The sequence below is a fragment of the Linepithema humile genome, chromosome 5 (assembly GCF_040581485.1).
Source record: "Linepithema humile isolate Giens D197 chromosome 5, Lhum_UNIL_v1.0, whole genome shotgun sequence".
Classification (NCBI taxonomy): Eukaryota; Metazoa; Arthropoda; class Insecta; order Hymenoptera; family Formicidae; genus Linepithema; species Linepithema humile.
The window spans coordinates 28865169-28879281 of NC_090132.1; the positions used below are offsets into that span (position 1 = coordinate 28865169).

Here is a 14113-nt window from a genome sequence, read left to right on the forward strand (position 1 = left end):
TGTAGCAAAATTATTCATATATCTTCAATTTATTTGTGAAATAATTGAAACAAATTGTGAAATATATTGAAATAAAATAAAGCATGCCAAAAGCGTAGATATACGTAAAAGTAAATCATTTTTTAATGATTACAAAAAATAATCATTTATATTAAACTGTTATTTAATATAACAGCTTTTGTGAAAAATTTTATTCAAAATATAATTTTTTGTTATTAATTTCTGTAAAAATTTAAAATAGAGTTTGAATAATTTTTCCAAGAACTTCCAATCATAAAATCTATAATTTTTTATTGATGTATTACTTTTAATTAGTTTTATTTGCGCTCGTGTGTGCATATGCTAATCAAATTAATTTTTTTACTAACCATCGATCGTATTTATTTTCCTATGTTAATTATCTCACATATTAATATCATAATATTACTAATACTGAATACTTAAGAAATATGAATTTTGATCCTGTGCATTCCGGTTCACCTATCATAAAATTTGCCATCCACCAAAGAATCTCATTTATTTCTATGATTTATTTAAATCATTAATTTCTCACTAATTAATTTGCTTTAAATATCCTCATTCGCGATAAAATTTAAGAATTTAAAATCTTATGTGACAAAAAACATTTAAAAAATCAGTATACTCAGTATATGCAAATCATGTGATAGCTATTTTGCATATTCGTATTTCGATTTTTTAAATGCTTCTTACATGGCACAAGTTATGAATAGAATTCTATTCCAAATTCTGTCAATTATAAATCGTCAAAATAAATTCCACATGACAAAATATAATTTTTCCCAATACTATTAATGCGGAATTAAAAACTGTAAAATTACAAATTTGTATTATTTGCGCGCAGCGTGCTTTCAACGCTTTCAAAATATAAAATTACAAATTTGTATTGTTTGTACAGCATGCTTTCAACGCACTTGTGCATAATTGAAGAAGAAAATCAAGATGAAACGAGTTAAATATCTTGAAAACGGGAACGCTAACAAAGGCATTTCACAAATCGTGTGTTTCCATCGTGAGAAGCGCGCTGTAACTATTTTATATAAGACCATCCTCTCTACGTAACTATCTTCGTAAAGTACATACGTAAAGTCTGTCCGTTTAAGGACGACGTTGCTTAATACAGCCAGCAGTGGATTACGCACGAAAGCGCATCGCACGATGACATGAAGTGCACTCGAGGACAATGCATACGGTTGATAGGAGAGGATGATAAATATTCACTGGCTAAATGCTTGTCGATTAATCAAACGCAAAAGTATGTCGATACGTCCGACATTGCTTTGATATCCAACACGCGTAGTTACTGCAATTGTTTCGTTGCTTTTCTAATTGTCGTCATGTCATGGCGCTTTTCGCAAAAACACATAAAAGCCAAATCAAACGAGGAAAATTAAAACCTTTTAAATAACGACATTATTAAACATAAAATGTTTTTATCATTTGCAAACAAACCGCTATTATGAAATTATATTTCAAAAACTGCGTTGTTGCATAAATTTTAATAAATAAAACCTTTATTTGTTAGTCAATAAGTCAAAATACTTCATAGATTCAATATTTAATGAGATTCGGTTTTATTTTTAATTATTGTAAATATATTAACTTTCTTTCTAGTTGTCTTTTTCTGTTTCAAATTTAATAAATAATATATTAATTTGTGATCATAATAAGCAAACAAATACTTTACTTAATTAAACACAGAAGAATGTAAAATTTCACGCAAGAAGAGTGGATTTGGCTTTCAAATAAATTTCTACAGTGAATTCCTATTTCAGGTAAATAGGTACTTACATACTTCAGAAAAGTGAGTTTGAACAATGTATAGAGCGGGGTATTGTTAAAGTTTTTATATAAAACTTTATAAAAAGAACACATGAATACGGTTCCGCCAGACGTACGATCGGTAGACAAATGTTGATCTGTAAAATATTTAGTAAGCCATCGTAAATCGCGCAGAGAGATTTCTCTCCCACACTCGTAAATGTTAGTTTCTTCAAAGTTTCGTTGAAGTTTATGCTTAGCCGAGTGGCGCAACTATTTGCAGCCTGCGTATACCGAAAGTAAAACAGCTTTTAAATTCAAATATTAAACTTTCAGTATAGTAAACAAAGCATCGTAAAAGATGGGTGTTATAATAACACGATATTATTTTTCCTTATTCTTTTCTCATCATTCTGTTAAAAATGTTTAGTATTTTGAGCTCATCGTCAATTCGCATTCTTCCGATACTACTTGTGTATGCATAAAAACAAAAAGCTTAATAACAATATATAAATATTTTCATCAATCCAAACAGAAATGCTTCTCACTCGATAGAACACAAAAATTTGATTCATTTTTCAATTCATTAACATCAATAAAAGATTCAAAAAGTTAACGATTGAAATAACGAAATAATTTTGTGTAAATAATAAATTTTGTGGAATTAAGATAAAAATATTATTATTAGCCAGACTAACTGATTCAAATAAAAAGCTTAATACGCAGAAAACAAAATGTACATAATTATTTAATGTGTATTAAGCGAATTATTTTTGATAAAATCCTTTAGTGCTCAAAAGCAAAGCATTCAATTTGCAAATACAATTAAAGAGAATTGCATTTACACGTATTATGCGTATTTTGTATTTTGCAACAGAGTTATCAAGATTTACAATGCGATTTGCACTGATCGTTTTATTGGATACGTTTTAAATCAAACACATCACACTACTGATGATTCGCGCATTTCTGTGCTCGTAGCCGTTTGTAATCGCATGCGATTACATTCGGAGATACACGCGTAATACGTATATACTGGACATTCTAAAGTCCCAGATCTAGTTTAACAAAATTATCAGAGTCAAGCTTATTGTGTTAATTTGAAATTAAGTTGTTGTTAAGTAATAAACGTGGAACATCAAAAAGATGTGAAAAAATGACGTGCAATAAAGTTTCTAATTTTTATAATAACTTAAAAATCAACTACAATTTTTGATGATTCTATGTTTGGTCTACACAGTATACGACAATATATGACATCTTAAGTATTTAATAAATAATCATAACTGCATATGTGCATGTGTCATCATAATTACATACATATTGAAATAATGAATTTATAATTCTACTCACCATTTAGAGCAGTTAGGGCAGTTAGAGTTGTAGTTTGTTTCTCGTTGCAGATTGTGGTTCCGCATCAGCTCCATCGCGGAATCGATGAATATTGGAAATCCGTAATAGATTATACACACTAACGACCGACAGTCACTCATATACTGTGCTTATATGAAAATCACTGATTTGTGTCGCGAATTTGCCGCAATATCCGAAATGCAAATGCGAGACATAATGAACATTGTACCGTTGTAACGCGTCGCACATTCGCGACCTTTGCCGTTAAACGAGCGAAAACAGCTTGTGTCGGCCATTTTTGTTAGTTTTAACCTAATAAAGAATATACTTTCTGTTGTGGCAAAAGAATCTCACTCTTTAGGATTGCGCCAGTTTCAACCCGCGATTCGCAAAACGTCATTAATCGCGAACATCCACTGTAAATAATATGTTGTAGCAATTGCCCGTCACTTCACTCGGCACTCCCGACAAAAACTTGTACTTTGTATGTACTTTTAACGAGTAAAAATACGATTAATCATATGGAGCATCATATTTTGCGTTCCGAATTACAAACAACGTAGGGGAGATTACAATGGCGGCCGGAGGGTGGCGCGCGTAGTATCGATATCGATCTAAATGTTGCGTGAAGTTACATGCAGGACAAACTTGCGTAACGCATAAGCATATGCATAAGGAAATAAATCAGTCAATTGGATATTATGCATTATCGCATTATGCATTTTCTTATGAACCATTCATTCCTTATGCACGCTCATGCGCTTATGCAAGCTTGTCTGGATATACCTTAAAAACTCATATCGTCGAAAAGGTTAGGGTGGTACCCGTGATTAATGATCGATAATCGATGTTAATGCCACTGAGCGCTTTCTCTTCCGACCGCCGTGACGGTATGTATTACGTCACTTTGGCTCTAATGCGGAGCATAGATGCTCTGCGAATAATCGCGCATTTTGCCCGCTAAAAATGCATAACGAATGTGAGTTTTGTCGGGAGTGTCGATTAAAGTAACGGGCGATTGCCGGAATGTATTATTTACCGCTGGTGTTCCCGATTAATGCCATTTCGGCAGATTGAACAATCTCGGTGAGTACGGATTTCGGAACCGGAAAAATGCGAAACAATCGCTACATTCACTCGAGAGAAAACGCGGCACTCGGTAGATGTAACATGATGTTGAAATTCAGCTCGTCGGAATCAAGTCGGATGTAACGTAACTGTTTTATGTACGTATCCATGCGCGATAACTTTTACGTGACCCTAGGTAGGTTGCTCGTCTCGTTCGTTCGGCGTATATGTACGAGGTGCATGCCAGATGGACCACAAACCGTGTAAGATGACAATAATAAAATTTTATGTGCACGACATCATGACGTATGCTCGTAGAACGTTTTATCTCGTTTGCGTATCGTGTGTCGCGGCGTGGCGAATTTACGTCGTAATTCCGTCCGTGATTTTCGCGTTTTTTAGAAAGTGAAGTGTGTGTCTTAATCGAGTGATGTGTGTAATTAAGTGCATGTTTGTGATTTATCGATCCTTCAATAAGCTGGACAAAAATATTACGATGGAATCTGCAGCGTACGGAGCAAACTGCAATACTCTAGCTGGTGAATATAATTATTTTTCTATTATTAAAATGTGTGCATGTACAATTGGGACAGTATACATACACAGAAATATAATTATGTATTTATTAAATATTGATTAAGATGTTTGCAAATATTTATTAAATACTTATTAAAATATATTTTGAATTATTATTTGGATTGTTTATGCAATTTATTGAATGCTGTTTTAAAATAGAAATACATATATATAAAATGTATGATAATTTATATAAATATACAATTAAAATGCATATAATTTTTTTTAGGTATAGCTATTAGCATACTAGCTAGGGTACAACGACTGGTGAGTAAATTTATTCATTCTATTGTACAATATTTGTGTAATTACACAAGACACTGATTATTTATTGTATTTTTATTCACCAATATTTACTTATTGGTAAAAACTGCGCTTTGACAATCAGAATCTTATCTACAATTTGCATTTTTACAAATAAATAAAAAAATTATTTTTTGTCTGTCTATTTATGAAGAATATTTTACATATACCATGTATGTAATCTATTAAATCATAAAATTACAAAATGTTATGAATATAAATTACTGTGTAAACATATGTGTTGAAAAGAAAACTTTTTATGAAGACAAACTGTAAAAAAAATAGATTTAAGAATTAAAATTTAGAAAATATTAATTTTGAGAACTGGATTCTTTCTTATTATAATTGCAACGTAGACGAATATATTTTTCATCTTATTAAGAAGTTTCATTGTTTAATTTTTTTGCAAAAGAACAGATTGTCAAAGTTTTGAATGCACAATTTGTTGATAGGACGATAAAGCTTGATGCAATTGCTTTCTTTCTCTTGTACAGTTTTCGATGTACCAATTCGGTTTTATAGCACGCATTTTATCAAATGGTCTTCTATCGCTAGATATCATAAAATTTGAGAGTCTCTTATATACGACACGTTTTGCGAAAAGAGCTCTTTCTGCATATTGATTGAGAAACTTTTACTACATCTTCTGACTGCAATTTTATTATAGTTTCTATATATAACTATTCGAAAAATGTTTAGCTATTACTCAATATATACTCATAGTTTGAATTGTGACAAAATTTAAATTATATACTCTTTTACTTTTTAATGAATGACATATTTGACTAAAAATAGTTATGTCACATTACGTTTGCCATTAAAATTTGGTGTGCTGATGTCGATTGAAAATAAGTCGGTCTTTTTTTTCCCACTTTTCTTGCACAATCCTGTCGCTTTACTTGTTTCTGACTACGTTTGGACAAGAAAAAGAATGAAAAACAAAAAAATATCATTTAGTGTTGTTAAATTGTTCATAAAGATCATACTTTGTGATCATACTTTGATATTATCTGTTAACGTTAAAATTTTTTATATGTTCTGTCTTTTTATTGCTTTTTTATTCTAACATTTTATCTTGTGACAAAAGCAACTGTAAAATAGTAACCAAACAACGCAATAAAAGTGAGAAAAAAGAAAACACAAGCATCGTGTTAATATTACATCATATTGATTCGGATTTGAATCTACATGTATATGAATATGCATCCAAGTTTATACGCTTGCTAACTTAATATAGGTTTCATAATATATTGGTCATTTGTAATTGATAAATATCAAATTGATTCTAAAATGTTATTTCATGGATTCAACATTCAATTTTCATATTTTCATAACTAATCTTTTAAACGAGATTTAATGAAATTTAAAGAAGACAGAGATTTGTTTGAAATTAAATGGAAAATAAAATTTTATTATCTACTACGAAATCACGAAATTTCAATTTGCGAAGAGAGATTCATTTCCGTTATATATAAGCATGGCTTATTGAAGCATTGCTAGCGATTCTATTTTATTGTGGTAATACGAAAATTTATGCATTCAAAAGTCAAAACGAAAGCTAAGTGTCATAAGCGAGCGCGAGAAAGATGCAGCGGTAGCAGGATGCGAACGGCAGTCGAATGCAAAAGAATCTCGACTGCATTTCAGACGAAAAATAAAGAGTAACGGTTGCAGGCCGCGGGATCGCGTAACGGCATTATATCGAGTTCATTTGAATTCTGGACGCGTCACGTCGAATATAAAAAAAGCCGAAATTAAATCTGGCGCATTCGATGCACCGCGTCGCTCGCGTCCCCGCTGTATTATTCCACAATTCCGCTCCTGTCGAGCCACTCTTCTCTTTTCATCTCCTTCTCTTTCTCTCGTTCTTTCATCCCTCATGGACGAGAGTGGCGGATTTATAGCACCCGGTTAAGAGCGAAATAAAAGCGAACCTCTGCACCGCTATTCGGCTACTCATGGTCCTCGTTCTAACGTTTATTGCACGCACTTCGAGGATCTGAGGTTTTTTTAATTGGTTGTAAAATCGATTTAACCGCAATAAGAAAAAATGAGAGAAGATTTAAGAGATTTTTTACATATAATTTTTTGTTTCATAAAAATTTGTATTTAAAGCGATGCTTTTAAAATTAATAACTACTCATAAATTTATAATAAAATTTTCAATACAAATTTTTATATTTATTTTATATTATTGCATCAGTTTTGATTACTTAATTATTTAGTGATTGTCGTAAGTTACATTATCATAAATTACAAATCTTGCAATGAAATAAAATAACAGCTCGTTATTATTTGTATTGAATAACAACAATATCATAATATATGACAATATTAATATCGTTTATTAAAATATTACAGAAAAATTATACACTTTACTTTTAGAGAAAAACTTTTGAATTTTATATATATATATATATATATATATAAATTGTTCACGAAAGTTTACTCTTTGCATAAATTTTAAACAACTCAATCATCTTCATAAATTTGGTATGAATTATGCTATTATGCATTATTTGTAAAAGGTAGTTCTTTGCTTTTTGCTATTATTTCTTCGTAGATTTATGCTTTATTTCGTACATAAAGCAGTTACAATCGTATACAATGATACATGGGACGTAAAATAGCATGTCTATGACAACTGCGCGTCCTTAAAGCGTATTAGAATATACGACTATATGAGTGCATTTAACGTCAGATTGGAAAATCGACTTTAATAGGGACGTGAAAACTTTATGCGAAAGTGGAACGGAATCACGAGCGAGTTTCGCGATCCTTCGCGCCGTGATTTGGAGTCGTTTCCGCACGAGATAAAGTACCGATCGATATGTCTTGGTCGTAGAAGGATTTATGTTCGCGAGGCACCTATAAAATCGACACCCTCACAGGTAGCGTGTGATCGAAGTATTTAAGACCGAATCCTCACCATGATTATCCTATGCGTCGTCATTTTCTTTTCATTCACGATCAAATGTTATCGAACGTTTGTGCATATTTAAATTTTGGGATGCAGCTATTATTGGTATTAGTTCGATTATTATTTAACATGAAAATTTATAGTATTTGACGCATGAAAATTCATAACAAGATAATCGAAACATATTCGCGCGAATTCAAACCGTGGCATTTGAACGTGCCATGAAATTCAATAAAAGGCACAATATAGACGGAACACTCAGCACTTTTGCTATTGGCGAAAAGATGCAAAAAGTATCATTTCTTACTGCTTTCTGCATCTACGGAATCGGCCATCTGTGAGAGTACTATTTTTATAACAATTCGCACAAAAAGTCACCGTATGAAATCGGCGGTGTACGCCGTTGCATGCGAATAACATCACAGTCGCGCCAACATTCAACCTTTACACTTAAATAAAAAATTTCGAGAATCGCGATCAATTTTAACCACGTAAATGGAATAAAAGAAATTTAAATCGCGAACTTTTGTAGTTTATATTTTACACAATTGAAAAATGTCGCAAGGCAACAATGCGTCTAGCATTTCAGTCTTTTCTATACATAAGAAAATTATATTTTATTTAGCTTATCATTCAGTATTATTAGATATTAGAATTATTACTTTTGAAAAAGATATTGCTAGTTAGCTATATATTTAAATATATGTTAATCTCATATTTTCGCATAATTTTCGCTGTTTCCGAGTATGTGCATATATCTGCTTATCTTGTTAGAGAGCTCATTGCGTCACGGACGGGCGACGAAAATGTCTTGGTAGACAGAATGCGAGTGCGACAGTTGATGGCTTCATTAATATGGTAACATCTGCGTGAAAGGTGTCTGTTGGAAATCTGCGCGAAACTTCGAAACTCGGTTAAGAGTGGCAACACCTCGCTTCTACACACTGCAACGTAGATATTTCGTATAAGATTCCATCATTTTTTGTAAAGGATAATGTCGGCTAATTATTGACTAGCAAAATTTTACTCTGAAATAGCAACAATCTAGTAATCGAATTATTCCTACGTAAAAGAAATCAGTTTTAATTATTTTTATCTTAAAAACACTTCTATATTTTAGAAATGTTTGTAGTAAAAATGCTATTTAATAATGTAGAGTAATAATGTGTCTTTTTATATATTTTTTTGACTTATAAACACATTAACAATTGGATATTTAAAAGGTTGACCGGTTAACGATGATGCTAATTAATACTTAACGCTCCGCCTCCATGAGAGAGATTTGTCAACCTGCAATCGATACCTGTCGGTCGATCGTACATCCCGCGATTCCATCGCGGCTGAATTAATTATACCATCGATCACTCTGTATTCTTTTCCCTGGCGAGCACGAAGCGCTCGTACATCATATTGCGTCACCGCTATGAAAGAGAACAGGGTCCGGATCCGCGATGAAACATAGCGTGCGCATAGTAAACCGTGAGATCTCGTCCATTTTCTTTCCCCTTTTTCGGAATATGGCATAATATTGGATAATGCAGGTTCGGATTGTTCCGAGACGATCAACGAGACGACGGAAAGTTAAAACTCGCAAATGGCAAATTATCCCGAATGCCTGACATTCAATTGGTTCACCTGGAAAAGCGATTAGCATAAATCAGAAGAGAATTGCCCTCAGTTTTTATTAATATACGCAATTTGTGACTCATTGAATTCTAAGTCACATCTTGTAATAGTATCGTTTTAAATTGCTACTTATAATTGCGTTATGCAATCAATGATTAAAATAATTTTGATTAATGTTGATAAAAAGAGAAAAGTTGCCAAGGAAAAGAATATTAATTAATTTTAGTAAAGGATAAAATATTCTTTACAAATGTAAATTAATAGTTATAAAGGCAATGAAATTTTCTAAAAAACAATATCAATATTAATTTTATACGGAAGGGATATTGTATTTTTACAAATGCATATTTGGCAATGTGATATTATTAAAATAATTTACTGACCTATATAAACGAGTGTGTAAATTGCTTTATGTAAGATGAGATATATAAACTTGGAAGGAAATTAACGACCGGCTTGACGTATTTCACAAAGTACCGGGCGTGTTATTTGTAATTGCGTAATTTTTCACGCAATATACCGACCAATACTAAGTAATGGGGAGCAAGTTCAACCAGCGGATACTATGAGCAACATCAGAAGATTGGTCTGCGAACTTCTCGTGAAGTTGCGAACATTCAAGTTTGCTAATGGCCGCGGAAGTATGGACGCGATAAGTAATTAGCGACTCGCTAAAAGATGTGATCGCGGTAATCGCATGATTAATCATTACTTATCTAAAAACAACTTCCATACTTACACCACGAGAGTAATTCGTATATCACGTTTAATATCGCGACCTAAATCGAAGGGGAAGTGAGAGGGTTGATGATGGATGCTTCGAAACGATATTTCGAAAAATTGATGAAACGCCGTTAAATTGCTCGACCTGGCCGCGCATGAATACGTCACACGATTTGTGGGCGCACATCGACATTCGCGATGCACGCAACTCGATCGAGAAATCGCGGCATCTCCTCGCGAAGAAGTTTAGATAAAAAAAAAATATTAAGCGAATTGCAGTTTCAAAATTTTTTTATATGCATTCGCGAAAAATATTGTTACTTGCTGAAGCAGAAAAACATGAAATTATTATAATGGATTTTGCATGCTTTCTAAATTTTGTGGGATTATCGGGCCAAAAAGTTTTGTTATTAGCATTTCAGAAATAAGCGAATACTTTCAGCGGAGATAACACAGAGAATATTGTATTATTATTCTTTGCATACGCAATTACTTGCCGAATTTGGCATAATAGAAGCAGATGAATAGAATTGAAATGCTATTCAAAAGTATATATTCTGTATAATTGTTTATAGAATTATGACATAATTTACATAAAAATTACTTATTAAAATAAGTTCTAAACATGTAATCGCTTGCGATGCTCTTTCGTCTTTGTAACTTTTCAAACTTATAATTTTTCGAGCTTTGCTTCAAGTGTTCCCTTTTTTCAAACCAAGTTTCGGACAGAAATCTTTGATGGTTCGATTTCGAAAATCGATTTCGGTCAGAGTAGAGTATGCGAGTGAACTGTCTGAAAATAGTTGGCGATGAGTTAAAATTCGCGAACGGAAAAAGCATCGCACAGGTTCGAAACTTCGACTCGGTTATGCGTGCCAAAGTTTTCCGGTGCGGCAGTTCTCAAAATTTATTCGTGGCAGACGGGCCATTTTCTGCTCCAGTAGAATTAATATATTCCGTTTATATAAGTGCTAACTTCTCTCATTTTATTCGAGAATTTTACTAGTATTTATATATTTTTACAATATCTATGCATAGCTCTGTAATTAATTCTAAATAATCAATTGCTCTAATAACTAAGTTACATAATAATTTATATTGTCTAGGTATGATTTTATATATTACAGTAAAATTGTTTAAATCAAATGTTGAAAAATTATATAGGGAACGCGTAATCTAATTTTTACAAAAAAAAGTTGAGTTTTACTTTCAATTTATTTTAAATTTTGATCAAAAGAGAGAGAAAGATTATGCTGTGCCTTTAGAATCAAACGTTATATATTGTAGCAGCCACCTGTATAGCATCTTGTTGAATTTGCATTTGCCTCTGATTCCCAATTTCCTCGTCTACCGCAACAAATACCATTACTATGAGGCGTTCGATCGTTCGCAAATCACCGCTACCGAATTAGAAAACGTGTCTAGAATCTAGGAATAAGATATGTAAAGCTATTCCAGAGCATTCAATCCCGTAATTGAATAAGCGAAATTTCCGATTAGGAGGAAGTTCCTCAGAATTAGCACGGTTCGTTTATAAGAGCGCTGGTATTTTCCGAAACCATCCACGCCTTTCAGCGCTTGCTTCTCTCATCTGTCTTACCGAAATTACAGACCTTGTTCAATCCTTATCTAATCAACGTGTGTAATCGAATTCGGCTTCTTCGTTGTCATCCAGGATCGAATTTCAATGAGGGACTGTGTTCGCATACGATTTATCGCTGTTGAATTATGATGAGCGTTTCTCAAATTTGGAAACGAGACATTATATGAACCGACGATAGATGCAATTTCAGCTGACGACGGACAAAGAAAAGAGGAAAATGATAGGATCGAAAAGCTATGTTGCATTCGTGCAAGTACAATTTCCCGTTTGCGCTTCCTCGTTACACTCCTTCCTCTCGAATCTGAGAGATGTTCCTTACTCTTCCTTAGAAAGAATTCATTAAATGTCTTGATCGATTAAAATATCGCGTAAAAGTGTCGGAGCAGAAAAAACGAAGCGCGATCGAATGACAATGTAATTGCGCGACAGCGGCGTGAAAAAAGCCGTGAAAATAGTTGAACGGTCTGTGAAAGGCGTCGGCAAAATGTAGATGACAAAGATATCAATTTGCATCAAAATCAACGCCGCTTTACAATTTTTGGCGAGTATTTTACTTTTTTTTTTTTAATTATTAAATTATTTTCAATTAAATAATTTAATGAAAATATTTAATTATATCGAACCGATAGATTCTTACAAAGAGGTTTAATTATTGCAAAGAACTAATTATTACTTTTTAAAACGCGTCATCTATCATTGCGTATAACATCTCGCGGTTTAAAATATGCAAAAATATATCTACAAAAAAAAAAGGAAAAACAAAATATGTAGATAGGATGCACTCGTTTTGGAAATGTCATAATATTGCACACACGGCGATATGCGTAACTGCGGGAAGACCGGTTGTCATATCCCTCACAAGATTTTGTATGCAAATGGCCATTGTCCAGAGAATTCGTTTATCACGAGAGAAATAAAATTTAAATGCTCCTGGCTGACCCGGAATGTGATTTCAAAACTCGTTCAGACATAGTCGCCCATTATTTCATTATGGGCGAAGCTAATTCCCTTTGCCGAAACAAAACCTGTCAGTATACAACAACAATTTCTCCATATTTGCTGCGTAAATGTGTGATTTTATATGATATTATGCTGGCTGGTGAGCTGCTGGCTGATTTATAATTCTTTAAAAGCACGTCGAGAGACGAAATTACAATATTCCAATTTACTCAAGCAAATATGGGAAGTTATACACGCAATAGTGATAAATTAACGATTTCGCGAGACATGCAAATATTTTAGTAATTTAGCTTTGATGAATTTTGCGAAGCGTAATAATTTTTCATCGCAGAGCTGTTTGAATATCTGATCAAACACGTGACTTCTATAATAAACATGATTTTTATTGAATATTATTATCTTTATTTAATGCAATATATTCTATTAGTGTATAATATACGTTCTAATAATAATTATGCATTTCACAAAGTTATATTATTGGTTACATATTTATATGTGCGCATACTTATATAACTTTTTTAAAAATCGTTATTAATTATCTATAAAGTCATCTTTAATTTATTCATCTATTTTATTTAGATAAAAAATTTATAGATATATTTTAATTCTTATATATTTTTTAAATATGTACGTAATTCAGCAGAATTACTGAACTTTATAAATTTAACTCGTGTATGTGAATTTATAGAAAAAAATAATGATTCTTCTTAATATTAAAAAGTTTTTTGAAGCATACTCTTCAGTATACTTTGATATTTACATGAAACGAGGATAAGTCACAAAGTAAAGAGACATTTAGGGAATCAAGCTTTTTAATGCTACTTACAGGATTGAAATGTAGACCATTTCAAAGGACTTTTTTGATTGCAAAAATTCTTTAAAATATTTCCTTAAAAAATCTCTTCAGTTTTTGAGTTTCTTTCGTATCTATCAAAAAATTTCGGGATTATATTCACAAGTGCAGGATGAAGATACTTTCCCAATTTAACTAATTCCATAATACGCTTTTTATTCGCCATTCGTGCATACCAACGAGAAGAGTTTAGTGAAAAATTGCCCATAAGAAAATATTTTTAGTATACGCTCATTTCTGAAACACTTTATCGTCGTCGTTCTTGCGCAAAAATGTAAGAGGCTTCTCTTTCGTGTCCACGAGATTCAAGGCGGATCATTCAAATGAAGCAGATATTGAATGAAGCAGA

General features: G+C 32.3%; 1 long non-coding RNA gene across 1 annotated transcript in view; it reads left to right on the top strand.

The window, feature by feature from the left end:
* The first annotated feature begins 3105 nt into the window (after window positions 1-3105).
* LOC137000252 (uncharacterized) overlaps window positions 3106-14113 on the top strand; it is a 71211-nt gene continuing 60203 nt past the window's right edge. Inside the window, exons 1-2 of the long non-coding RNA XR_010890537.1 lie at window positions 3106-4739; window positions 5006-5043. This is a non-coding gene — a long non-coding RNA (uncharacterized lncRNA). The remainder of the gene's footprint in view (window positions 4740-5005; window positions 5044-14113) is intronic.